General features: G+C 34.9%; 1 long non-coding RNA gene across 3 annotated transcripts in view; it reads left to right on the forward strand.

Moving 5' to 3' along the window:
* Positions 1 to 733: 733 nt before the first annotated feature.
* The window catches only part of LOC148154973 (uncharacterized), a 46,390-nt gene continuing 32,515 nt past the window's right edge, over positions 734 to 14,608 (forward strand). For 2 of the 3 annotated variants that reach the window (XR_015765709.1, XR_015765708.1), the window contains exons 1-3: positions 734 to 892; positions 1,754 to 1,883; positions 12,844 to 12,933. This is a non-coding gene — a long non-coding RNA (uncharacterized LOC148154973). The remainder of the gene's footprint in view (positions 893 to 1,753; positions 1,884 to 12,843; positions 12,934 to 14,608) is intronic. The other variant, XR_015765710.1, reaches the window with a different exon arrangement.

Consider the following 14,608-nt stretch of genomic DNA (forward strand, 5'->3'; position numbering starts at 1 on the left):
TTCAAAATGTCACTTCCCTGCCTTGTTCATTTGCATAGCCTCTAAAGCTTCCAAGAGAGCGTGTGATGCATTGATTTAGCTGGTGACTTGGGAGATGCTTTCCTTGTTGATGCAAACGTTTAAGTGAGTGTGACTGTGGCATTCCTTAATCCACTAAACTGCATAGCTGGTAAGTACTCTGCCACAATTTTACAACATCATCAACACACATCGTAATCTGCCAACTGCACTTGGGTAAATATCACTGTTTGATCTTTGGATAATCATGAGTATTTCCAGTGGTGGCCACCTCAGTTTCTTTTTGGATCCACAGACTCTGCTTTTAACTGCTGTCCTTGGCTTCAAAAGTAATTATCTAAACATATTATTAAATATAAAATTATACCACACATTTTTTTTTACCATATTGCTAGGTTAAAATATTTATATTTTTGTATGTGTTTTATATATTTTTAAAACATTTTGATCAACTCAGCTGCTGTTTCCAGTTTAATTACATTAATAAAAAAATAATAGTTGGGATGCTAGCATGGTGCACCTAAAAATGTCACCACATTGTTTCTGTTGCTTTAAAATTTTGGAATATTTTTTGTATGCAATTTATTCTATTTTTATCCAAAAATGAAAAAAGAAAAGGAAAAAGAAAAATATTTAATTTACATTTTGACATGCTATTCAGCCTGCAATTAGTGCTTTCTTGAGGTTGATATAGTAAAAAGTATGTACTATAGAAGAAGGAGTAGTAGAGATATGAGCATTAGTGGAACCTTTGTTTGGGGGGCGTTGCTTCCGGGTTCGTTATGGGTCGGACTTCCTGTTTGACTCAGGCAATCTGAATGCAACAGGCAGTGGTTTGGTCGTAATGGGTGAGTTCTGTTCTACTATTCTTCAGGTCAGTACATGGTGAAAACACACCAAAGCTACTCTGTAAGATGTTTTCTTCATTTAATCAGTAGATAGCACTATGATACGGTTTCTGTGCAGTTTCTGCTAATAGTTGTAAGTTTTATCAGCCGAGGTTTAGATTGGCAGGATGCCAACGCGCAGGTGAAGTCTTGCTGGATTTGATGATTAAAAGATCGTGATATCTTATTAGCTCCAGGTTTTAGGAGTTTTATTTTGCTTTTTTTGAATAATATTCAGTGCATGTTGCTTGGTGACTCATAAAGTAGCTTAGAGCATGAGAGTAAAGTGAGTTTAGATGACGTTAAAGGTAGAGAAACTATTTTTTGTTCATGAAGCGTGGGAATTCAGAGGTTAAAGTTGGAATAATGCCATGTTCTAAATTTTTTTGTAGGTCTTGTAATTCTATTTTTGATCATTATTAAGTTTGGTTTGCATTTTGATGTTTGAACCAGTTAATATGCAGCTAAATGCAGTAAAGCTTTAAAAACAGTTAATTTATCATGTTTAATACACTATGCCTTGTTTGTCTTCATCTAAGTGAAGGAGGGTGATGTGAAAAATGTGTGAAGTTATTACTTGTGAGAAATGTAAACAAGGTTTACAAAACAAAGGTATTGTAAAATATTAGTATTGCACACTGTAAAAGGTAGGGGTGTGCCGATCAGGTTTTTTTGTTGCCGATTCCGATACCGATCATCCATGAGGCCAATGTCTGCCGATCACCGATCACTTCAGATCGCCTGGAATGGCCATTAATTTTCTGCTTTAGGTATAAATGATGAAGTGCATTTGTTTATAACGTTAAGCTGCTGTTTTATCAAGGCTGTTTTCGTTTCTTCTGTTTCAGGAACTGAGGCTCCATGTGGTGGTGATGGTGAACCCTGGTGGCTTGTGTTTTTTATTTTTTTTGAAGTGCCAAAGGTATTCCCTATTCTTCACTGGATTTTGTCCCCTTGATTTCATAACTTCTCTCATTGGTAAGCCTCAGTCTCCCCTGACAGAATAAAATATTCATTTCAAAGTTAATATTTGAACTTTGAGGTTAAAATATGTTAGAATATCTGTTCTAACATACATATTTTGTGTATGTTAATATATATTCTAACTATATGAAGTTAGAATATGTATTTAAAAATAGTTAATACATATTCTGTGTTTTATTACAAATTTTAAATACTTTTAAACGTCTTTTGTGTTCCACTTTACCTGTCAAAATACTTGGCACACATTATTTGAATCTGTCTCCTTTTTCTGGTAGGACAAACCTGTGTTTTACCATTTAGTTTTCCTGGAGTATGATTCCAGGTGGCATTTGTCCTCACTCATTGCAAATTTATCATTGAATAAAACCCAGCCCAGCCTGTCACACAGGAATTAAAAGGAAATACAAACAAAATAAACCAAAGGAAACAAAACAAATCTATTGTTAATCTAAAGCACGTAAACTAGATACTCCTGTTCTGGTTTGCTAGATAAGTATAAGGAGGTATTATCTGGACTTTCTAAGTATGCATTACATTTGTAAAAGTAATGAGTACTCCACAGTTTCCAAGTAAGAATAAAAACTAAATGTTCCTGTTCTTGAAGATCTTTTTTCTGGATTCTAAGTTCATTCTAATTCCTTTTCTGGGTTGCAATAATAAGAGTCTCTCTGCATAATAATCTAAAAATGAATCCAAGAAGTATAATATTGATCTGGATACTGAGGACTCTACAGTTTCTAAAGAAATAAGCTAAAGAGTGACTAATCTAATTCCTTTTCTGGGTTAAAAGTGAGCACTCCACAGTTTCTAAATAATAAAATAAAAGGGTTAAATTGCCTTTGTAATAGGATTTATGATTAGCTGTTGTCAGTGTGACTATTATACCCAGACAATAATGTATTTCTCTCTTGCTTTTAAACTCTAAAGGCAGTTTAACACAGATAAAGATGCATATATTATTTGACTGTCTTAATGAAACAAACTGTAAGAACTTAAAATTAACAATTCACCCTTGCAGCTTTTACAGTGTTGTGACTGCCGTTGTTGATCCCGAGGTCAAAGGTTGGAAACGCCACAGGTTCCAAATATGATTTTAAATGGTTTTCCAGTGAATAATTTTCAACCTGGAAACTGCCTTGTTTTAATTTGATTACAGGGAATGTGATTTGAATGTTAATGTGAAATAGTGGTTTAATCTGAAAAGTTTTGTCCTAATGCAATGCAAAATTTTCATTAGTGAAAAAAGTAAATTATTGGTGTCTATCGTAGCATTAAATCTAAGAAACACTTCACATCTGCTTAAACAGAAGGACAAAACAGTTTAATGAAACAAAAAACACAACTCCCACACAGTTAAACTTGTTAACATTTATTATTTCAACACTTTTTTCCTTGTGAATTTTCTCTAGAATCAAAGCTTTTAAAAAAGCTTTTAAAAAAGCTGAATTATAAGTTATTCCAGTGCAAAAAAAGCTTTCAGAAACAGAAATTACACAAATGTAAGAGAATATTCTATCAAACACAGAATTAATTTTCAAACCATAGCATTTCCCTTCTGTATTTTTAAAGTTGGTACAAACAATACGTAGGCCTCCTAATTAGATTTAGGACAATGGGCTTTTTCAATATGTTTATAAAGCCATGGCATATTAGTCATAATTGAAGCCTTCTCACTTTGTCATTTAAAAACCTGTATTTACTTTGCTTCTGAAAGCAATTTGTGTCACTGGATTTAATTTTGTTTATTAGCTCTTGCCATAATTCATTTCTAATATATATGACACTTTATTTCACTGTTCAGACTTGTGGAATGTAAAATCAGAAAGTTGCCTAGACTTTGAGGGAAAAAAAAAACCAAGAACAGGTAAGACAAAGCAATAAAAAAACAGAGAAGACATAACATAGCTGAAACTATAAAGACGTGGATAAGATGCAGTTAACATTTTGTCGCCTACAAACTGGGTACTTGTAGATTCTAATGTCAGCACATGGATTATATAAATGTTTAGAAGTGAGACACATACACTGTGGTAAATGTTATTTACAGTTTTAAGCCTCTTACCTCTTCAGCTGCTAAAAAGAAAAAATAATATCACAGTAAATCTTGACATGTCTATTTAGGCTTTTCTGCATTCTTAATTATCTCTGTATTGTTTCTGACAGAGAGACGGCCCACAGCAAGGATACTTGACTCACTTTGCTAAAACTCATAAAGCATTGTATTTGTTCTGAATCATTACTTCATATCATCACATCAAAACCCTTCACTCTTCAGTGCTTCAGAGCATCAATAGCAATCATTTTTGGTTTATTCTCGGCTGTCTGTGAACCCCGACAGGAAAAAAAAAAAAATCCAGTTCATTTCAATTGTTGGTGGGTCACTAGCCAGCATGATAAACTTTCCAGAATACGTGCTGTTTTTAAATGTGTATTCTCTCTTTATGCAGAACATCAAACACACTGGAGGTAATGCTAAGTGTAATAAACTAATTTTGTTAGCGATATAACAGCTTGTGAACTGAAATTAATTTGTACAGATTGAGAAGACATCAAGAGATCAGTTGCTGTCATGTAGCTATCCAAGTTTTTACCACATAGATTACAAACACTAGCTTCTAGTATGAGAACATTTACCACTGTTTAAATAGTAAAAAAAATGGCAGTTTATCACTTTATTGATCTAAATAATACCACATGTCAATATTAACAGAATCAGATACCAGAAATTGTGTAGCTCCTTCAATAGTTTTGTCCAGAGCAGAACAATGTGAAACTCTGGAAGTCAAGCCAAGTATTATCTGAAGAAAGTTTTACATTGCAATGTTCTTCAGTCATTTTGTATTTGTGGAGTAAAACATAAAATCTCAACAAAGTTCACATTTCTGCACATTTTCATCAGCTGTCAGTGCTATTAGCACAGATGATATTGATTACTGTAACAACAGATTCCTGGCATATCTCTTTTAGATTGCAAATGATCCATCTTTTGTCTTTGAATGGGCTAGTAATATTTCCAAATCATTAGTGCTTCATAAAACTGTATCTTTTTAAATGAGCTCTACCATTTTTAAAAATCTATTTCAGAAGCCAATTTATGGCTAATGGACTGTCTCTTTAACCTGGAAAGGGAGTAAATAATGGTTTTATGTATTTACTTTGAATCACTTGTATAATTTTGACCCCCAGATTCATATTGCAATATTGATACTTTAGATATGAGAAAGTTCACTTCAAACTTGTGTATCCATTTTCTGTTTTTAGAAATCACTGATCTTCTTCTTATTCCTTTTATCTCATCTTTGATATATTTACCTTCAATGGAAAGTCATTAGTGCTTTAAAAATGTTCTCTTTTTACTTTGATTTTCAATTATTAACTAATCTAAGACAAATACTTGAACAACCCACTGTCTTCAAAAAAAGAGTAAATATTAGAGGTTAATGGTACACACATTATAATGTGCCTTCTTTATTAAACTCTGCTAATAAACACTGTTAGCTAGTGCAAGTGCAATTAATGGTTTTGACAATAACACAGTTGCACATTGTGTTTTGTCCAATCTCAGTCTAAAAAACAATGAACCATTTACATGCATGAATGTGATGTATTGCAGTGAAAATAAAATAACACCATACCTCATATGCTTGAGGCTCTGAATCGATTGGTAGTTGCAACATGAGCTGAAGAGTACTGGTGCATGAATATGTGAGTCTGTGTGTGTGTGTGTTGAGGAGAGAAGAGAGAATGATTCATTGTGAGAATGGCTGGGGGGGAGGTTTAGGGCTGATGATGAAAATCGATAAAGAATAATAAATGAGAAACAACTGAGCAGATTATAGAGGTTATGAGGATGTGGAAAAAAGACTGACTTTGTCCTTTTAGTTCACACTTTAGTACAGCGGGAGACAAAGACGTGGAAAACACCTTGAGTTGTGGGAATGTGGATTATGCCGCAGTAAAGGATGTCCCCTGCAATTTTTATTTATTTATTTATTTTTTTTCAGAGGGTGGTCATAGCTTCAAGGTTGGAAAAGGCAGGATTATAAACGGAAGGTCACAGGACTGAATGTCTCTAAGTGTAGGGGGGAGGTAAACAATCTACTGCCCCAAACTAATTAGATGCCCTTGAGAGAACTGTTCAATCCCCAGTGTTTCTATGTATCTGGTGAACAGTGCACTGCACAGACCATTTCCCAGGTGTAAGTGTTTGATCTGTAAATAGAAGCGCTCTTTCTTTTCCTAATAAACACATACAAACACAAAACTAGAGCTGCAATGCAATGGGGTTTGCGTGTGGCCCAGCAGATTTCAAAAGTTCCAAGACTACACACAGAGCTGGTCGAAAACACAATCATCTGCAAAAAACAATTGGTGAAAATTAAAAAGCACACCTCCCCTGCCTTTGCTTTGCGTTATCTTTAAGAAAACATGCAGACACTGTCGGCAGATTAATTAAAATCCGTATAACGCAGTGATTAGAATGTGCCTGTAGACGACTACTTACAAATAAATAGACAGCTGGTCCTTTTTAAGAAAATTCTCACGCTTTGACAAAAACAAACTCTGAGTTATTTTAACAGACAGGTGAAAACGGAGATAACTAAAAGGAGAGAGTTAATCTTCATGGAACAGCAATAAGAGGATGTGTGGGCAGGGATACAGCAGTTTTTAAAGGATGTGTCTGGAATCTTAATCTTTCCATTGACAACATTGTCGGCAAATAAAAATATATTTGAACTCATTAAGGTTTTGAGACATATTTCCAAAATAATTTCTTGTACAAATTATGCGGCTTGAGATATTATTACTGCAAAGTGAAAAATTCATAATTAAAATTTGTAATTGTAGTAATAAATTTGGAACCTTATTTTCAAGTCATATCTAGAGGTACAATGCCTATGTTATTTGGAATTGGGCAAAAACAAAACTTTTTTTAAACAGCTGCGTAAAGATTAATGATGAATTCATCCTTAAATATGACAAATATAATAAACATCCATGTTGGGAAATATACAAAAAAATCTTGATCTAGCATTTTTCAAGACATTTTAACTTGGAGATTTATCACAGTTCAGATGTGTTTAAAATGTCATATTGTCAGTGTTGGTTAAAATCCAAATAACGCAAAAAAAAAAGTCATAGAACTTGTTACACAGTAACATATTATTGGAAAATCCTCCTGTGTGTTGGCAAATCTATAAAATGTGTTGGCAGTTAATGTAACATACTATATCTTGTAGAACAATACATCTTTAGTTTATGTCAGAAACGATTTCTCTCTGCTAAACCAAATACTTGTGACATATTTACTACTGCGGCATATTAATTACTTGCCTAATATTGTACTTCTTATAATAGGTTATATAATGAGTCTATTTTAAATTAAAATTACTTAGTTGTAATGCTGAAAACCATTTTAAAAATGAAGTTGCAAGAGTAAATGTTTATTTTGACATTTCTAGACATGGGAAACACACTAGAATGGAAGTTATCTTATCAGCTTTTACTGGTCCTAATTGGTAGCATCACAATAATTACTTTCCACTGACTTCTTCCCTGATAATGCTAAGCTCAGGTGTGGAATTATTCCTACATTCCAGTTTCCGCTTTTGAGTGGACTCAATATGTCCTAAACTGAATCATTCACCACAAATAATGCTTCTTATTGTTCTTTCTTTTTCTGTAGTTTTAGTTATAAAGCAATATTGATTAGTTCACCTTTAGATATTTTCATGTCAATTCTGAAGCTTGCATTTTTGATAGAGCTTAAAAAAGTAATGCAAACTTCTACAAAGTTAAAGCAAAAATCAAGTAGAGCGAATACAATTCACTGCCAAGAAAAACTCATAAAATAAAAAAAAAAGTCTTGTTTAATTTAGCATATTGGAGCATCTGTAGAAATGGGTATTGTGTAGTTAGCCAGCCCACATTAATTCACATTTCTCAATGATCCACTCTCTTTTGATTGCCACTTATTGTACTACCCACATCATGCATTGACTCCATATTGTATTATGAGGTCTTGCATTTCAAGAAACCCAAGGGATGATGGCCTTTGGCCTTATTTTAAAGGAGCGACCAGATGGTTAGATGAAATTGCACAGGCCCTATGCAGCTGGCTATGATGGATGTTGTGAATGGACTGGTCAGAGAGGTGAGTGAGCTGGGGGTGTAGATGTTGGCATGGGCTTACTGTTGATGCAGGAATAGTCCAGGCATAAAGCACACCTCAGAGAGATCCATCTGTTTTTTGTTTTTTTTCATTAAGTCCTGATGAACATTAATCACAGAGCCAAGTTCTCACTGGCTGTCTTCCTTCTTGGAAATGCACATTAACATATACACATAGACACCGTAAAGTACACACACAAGCTCCTGATTTAATTGAAAACTGCCCTGAGAATCTGTGAATCTAAGAAACTGCTTTCTCGTATTCCATGCTTCCCTTCACCTTCACCTTAAGACCTTAGAGCCAGCCGTGTGCTGGCACCAACATTCAGCATTTCAGCAGGGCGGAGAATCACTGTAGTTCTTTTAATGCAGCTTCACCAGGGTGCTCAGGGCTAATTCACCCACACAAAGAAAGCCGAAACTATTCAAAGATGACATGTAAAATTCTGTTTCCATCGCTTTTGGAAGGAACATCATAACAGGCTCATCTTCAGAGGCCAGGGGGATTTATCTTAGAGAAGTGCCTCTGCTGTGGGTTTAAAATAACTATTGACAGCAGAGTTGCTCCCTAGATGAGGTCTCAAATTTCATTAGGATGGCACTAGTTACATCTTTTGCGAATTTGAAAGAAGGCAGAATATTGCTTTAATAAAAAGTTTACCTTGTCTTGTAAACATCCTCCTCTTGAAGTTCCCTCAAATTTCCTCACGTTAAAACAACTTTAATAAACCAAATGATAATTGGTAAATGGCTTGTACTTGTATCATGCTTTATTAAGTCCAAAAGACTAACTAGTGCTCTTTTAGTCTTTTAATACAACCTTTTATACTCAGAGCCTTCTTAATAAAATGCAGTACAGACCGTAGTCTTGGAAAATCACTTCATTAGTCGGGTTAGATTATAAAAGAATATCCTGCGTGGGAAATGCAAAGGCCCCCCATGTACTTGGATGAACCTAACTCAGTTGGAGCTATGTGCATACTCAAAGTGAACGTCTACCCGACACATCCGCACAGAGGTACGTTTTTATGACAACGTATGTGGTGCGCCTGAGTATGTGGGACGAGCTTCAATCAAGCACAAGAATGCAGAAGCTGATATTTAAACTTAAAACTTACCAAGACACATGACTATCCACCTGAAGTGATTGGCTGGGCAATGAAAAAAATGCGTCAGACTAGCAGAAAAGAGGCTAATAGTAACTCTGACCCGGCAAGAATTACAACTCAGGTGGAAGAAACTGTCAACATGAAAACTATCAGTCATGCACTGCATAAATCTGGCCTGCTACATCTCAAATTGTGCATACAAATCTAATTGGGAGCTTTATATTGCACTTACTGTAGTTGTGAGTCTCTCTGCAAGGTTGTCTGTGTGCGTCTGTGATTTTATCCTGAAAATAACTGGCAGCCTGTTGAAGGTATACAATGACAGATAAGTAGAAACAACGGTGGATGTTTGTCTTTTTCAGAATTGAATTTATTTTTACCAAATACAGATCAAGTGCAGAACAGAGCAGCACATTTGCTTTTGAAGCTAAATGATGAAGTATACGTTGTGATCTTGCTTGTCAATCAGTGAAACCTTTCTGCAGGTTTGATCTTTTGATCTCTAAAACAAATTGTGAGTGGGTGCAATCCTTTGTTTTTGAAGCTGTATGTGCAAAATATGAGAACACATAGTTCTGTTTCAAAGTGTCATTCTAACAAGCTCCAAAGACAATGAGAGCTTTGAGGACAGAGGAACTTTTTCTGTTCATGACTGCTTCTGTTAATCTATTCTGCAAGAGGAAAACCCATCTTAGAAAGAGTAGGAATCATGCTTGTCATATAATGTGACTGATATGTAAAACAGAGTTTGCATAACTAAAATATTTTTCCACAACACTGTGATGGTGATGCAATTAAAAACCAGTGGTGTGGGTTATTATTTGGAGGCAAAATGATATTCCAGAAATGATCACATTGTTTTAAATTACGAAAACATAATGGTTTAAAGGGGCTTGTAAAGATTAGTGAAAAAAGGGTTTTTTGAAACATTTTCAGTTTTATTTCTTTATTACATTTCTTGGAGTTGAAGTCACCTCAAAATGTCATGTTTTGTGGCATATAATAGACCTTAACATAAACCAACAAACAAATATATATTTATGTAAAATTCTAAATAAGGCCTTTTAATTTCTAAATTCAATTTAGAAATGATATTCTTATAATTTCTAAAAAAAAAAGTTAAGTTCGTTGAGAGCTGAAGTCAATAATGGCCTTTATAGAATTACTGGAAATCTATAGCATCATTATTAGTAGCATAATAAACCATTTGCTATTTGCTTTCTTATTTTTAATTGTCATTTACTATACATCCACAGGCTCATTTTTGTACATTTTGTTTATCCATGTTGAGAAGATTTGCACGTGTTTTACACTGGAACTGATATTCACTATGTGAGATCATCTGGTTGATGGGCATTAAACATAATGCAGAATGCAGATGAAGCATTTCCTTAGAGCATTGCACCATGGGTTTCGAGAGTTCCCTACAACATTTTCATTGAGTTTTTAATGTTGCCTCTCAGCATCCAAGCATCCTGTATTCCAGTAACAATGGAGCAGGAACCTTCACTCTGATCAATCCGTGATGCACTGTTGGATTTTTTTTTTCTTTTTTCTGATTTTGCTGCCACAACCGACTATTCTGCTTAAGACTAGAAAGTGCTTCCATCTTCTAGTGCTAACCAAAATTCCTTCTACGATCTAGTCAGATGGTTTCTGATATTTTCTGCTATTCATGTGTGCAGTTTTCTGCAGAGGCAGATTGCTGGCCCATAGTTAGATGAAATTGCCACTCTCAACAGTCCAGCCTTGGGTAAATAGCTTTGGATGGGTTCTATCAATTTGTAAAGGGGTTCATTAGTTTTTGGCATTTGTGGAGAACAATTGCACGGCTTTTTTTGCCAGTAGGTGTAAAATACGGTTGAACATATTGCATTTAAACTCATTATCCTTGGGTGTCTGCAAATAAAATGGCCTATGCTTGGGGATTCAGAGGGTTTCTATGGTTGTTTTTTAATTCCTCTCGCTATGAAACGTGATCACATATTATGCTATCTAATAGTTATATTGTTGGATCATTCATTTTTTGTCTTACTACACAATAAACAAGCTAAGTTATGATAATATTATGTTTAACTAAAGAAAATCAAGTTAAATCTGCTTTTTTTCGATTGAAAAGAAAAATGTGGAGTGTGTCAGCGAGAAAAAAACACACAGAAAAAGAAATTCACAGGCCATCAGTCCACCGTCTCAGTTTAATGGGCACATGCTGTATATTACAGGCCACTGGGTGAGAGGTCTTTAATGCAACTGCCTGAGAAAATCAGAGGCTGTAAAGAATTAATAAAGGCAGTGATCCACCCTTTTAACCATTTTGTAATTCACAGATTCAAATCTCATTTGTAAGCTGTAATAGCAAGGATATCCTTTCATAACACCAGTGTGACAGGGAGCTGCCTGCCTCAGTTGGACCAACTCATGCTTGATAGTGCATTATCATTAACAGGGAGCTGCAGATTAATATTTCATTAGGATTGTGGCTTTGAAGGGGCTTCCAGGCATACCAAGTGATATGTTATTCCCTGCTTCACACCAATCTCTCTCTCAGGGCCACAGACGGGATTATTATAATGGACAGAAAGGTGACGCAAGGTGATCAGAAAAAAGTAATATCCCTATTCAAAGGTGACTAAGTCTGGTGAGCCTAAAACGTGCTTAAAACATTTAGCGTAATGAACCAGTGTTGTACTTCTATGGCTCCCTGGGAGGGTCAATAGTGATGGGCCTCTTGTGGTGTTAGCTAATCCATATCCCCCATCTCTCCAAATGAATAAGTTTGGATGAGATTTTGAAACAAAATCTAACAAAAAAAATTAGAAGAATAAATAACATGTCAAGCTTCTGGTTATTTATTTAGTTTTTTCAATTTTAAGAGGAAGAATGTAATTTCCATTAATGTTTAATGGAAAAATAAATCTCACCTTGGCTACAATTTCGCAAAGCTGCTCAAGGAGAACTCAAGATTTTAAAATGTTTTCTGAAAAAAACAATCAAAAAAACAAACAGAAAAACATTCCAGTCTTTGTTTTTAAAGTGCAATAATTGGGCCCTGTAGTATTTTCTTGTTCATAAAATCAGAAACATTTGGCTCGTTTCTCTAATACTGAAAACCCACCATCATTTCCATCCTTTATTGTTTTTTGGAGTTGGTTTAGATTAATAAGTAGTGAAGTGTGGGAGGAAAAGATTGTTCTATAGAACCACTGAAAATACTTAGACAGCTGTCTCTTGAGTGACCATGCTATGGTCTTGCAGCTGTAAATAATCCAACATCTTGTCCAATGAAGGAAAAATACCAAGCTAATACACAATTGTAGCTTGTTTCCTTCCAGTCTGCTCTTATCTGTTAACAGTTTTTCTACCAAGCTACTTATGATTTAGTAACCAACACAACCACAATGGATGACTTGCAGCAAATACTGGTTGAAAAATGGGTTGTCGTCCCATAGCACTTGTGACCACCCTGGTGACCATTGGTGACAATTGAGGAATCTTGGTCTACCAAAGTAATGTGCATTTCTGCAATGCTTCCATTGTCACATTTTAAATATTAGTTTTACCTACAGTTTAGCCACAGACAACAGAATGATCAAAAATTATATACATATACAGGTGTGCAGTTTATTTGCAGGTGCTCAAGGCGATTGCTTAATACTTGACGTTTTTATCCACAGATTCGGAAGGGAGACCAAGATTTCCAATTGAGGGAAAGAGGAAGAGGGATTGCAGACTGAAGCAGAGGTCGTCTGTCACAATGACCCAAGGTGAGGACAAACAGAGGGAATTGAAGAGAATCTGGAACCAGGAGTTCCTCCATTAGTCTACTGTTGTTTTGAACAATTTCTATCTAGCAGAAAATGTACAAGTCTCCAAACCTTAACTAACTGCCACACTTATTAGCTTAAGCTACTTCCTTCTTAAAAGAACTGACCTGATCACTTTCTTTTATCTTGTTCTGTTTTATATATTGTAATTGCTAAACTATACCATCTGAACTCACCTTATTTACACCATTGCTATTAGGGCAATGTTTAAGTAATGTCTATAAATTAGTTTTGTATATATAAAAATTGCATTTATTATTTTTGTACCACCTAAGAGATATAATACCCAGATGTAAATTCTTTGTGTGGGTTACACACTCAACCAATATACCTTATTCTGATTTAATGTAAATTATACAACAGTCAAATTTTTAGTTAAGTGGTGCAATATTTGCTAATTTACCTTAAACATTCAATCTGAAAATCCAGTGTATGGTATCTCTTTTACTGTGCCTTTTCAATGATTCTTTGATAGGTGTATGCATGTCTTGGCTACAAGAAATTGACTTTTTTTCCCTTGAGTTTGAGTTGGTTACACGCTTGGCTATGTTGAACAGAATTACATTTCATCAAGACAACGGTTTGATAAAACCTAAGCAAATCCTTTCCTCTGCAAAGTGTCTGTATTATTTTTGACATTCCCTTGAAACTGGGAGTCTTCAAAGACGGCACGCTTAAACCTCGAACCATTTGAAATATCAAAGTGGTGGAATGGCAACTTTCTAAATGTCACGGTGGGGGATCTTCCAGTCTTTTGATGCTCATTTCTTCAGGAACAGTAGTAATGGGTCTGAAAGTATTTCAGCAATCCTGTCATTGCAGCAGTGCTTCTCTTGTGGCAATTCTCCCTCTCCTTGAACACTTACATTCAGAAAATGAATGTAGTTTTTATATATTTGGACTGTTGTGGATCGTAGATATCAATTGCTCCCATCAGAAGTGTATTTTACTCAGTGAAACATTATGCAAATATAACTAGAATATAAATCCCCTGAAGGAAAAAAATAGCTGATAACCTTATTTATATCCTAGATATGGATTTGGGGAATATTAATCAGACTTCTGATCTTTTTAATGTCCTGATGGCCACAAGTGTTGTTGTGTGGTTCACAGCTGTTTCTGACAGATTGAGTTATGTATAAGTGAATAGATTTAGCTGCAGGGCTTTTGTGTTAAATGCGATCTCTATTATTGACTTGATTGACCCAACAGGGAGTATGTTGAAGACCAGTTTAATTCCACCATGTTCTAATTAGCAACTTAAACAACACAATTCTCTTTGTGATGGTTATCCAACACAAGGAAGGCTTTGTCTGTTTGTGCTCTGGCTTGGTTTCATTTATCAGTGTGCCTTCAGTTCATTTTAATTCATATCAACACTCATCCCATGCTCCTCATAGAATATTTAATAGGTGTTAATTAAGTTGCTCAAACAACTTCTTTTTCTTTTTTTCTCTACCATTCTTTTGGGATCATGAGGGCCCTGGGAAAAAAATAAACAAAGGCCTATCATTTCTAAATAAATTAAAGTATAGCAAAAAAAAAGAGATAAAAGAAACACAAGGGACATGCACGAAGTAAAAAGGTGATATTGAAAAATAAACAAAAGGAAATT

The sequence above is a fragment of the Poecilia mexicana genome, unplaced genomic scaffold, assembly GCF_051168715.1.
Source record: "Poecilia mexicana isolate PSO_F unplaced genomic scaffold, ASM5116871v1 scaffold_16, whole genome shotgun sequence".
Taxonomy (NCBI): Eukaryota; Metazoa; Chordata; class Actinopteri; order Cyprinodontiformes; family Poeciliidae; genus Poecilia; species Poecilia mexicana.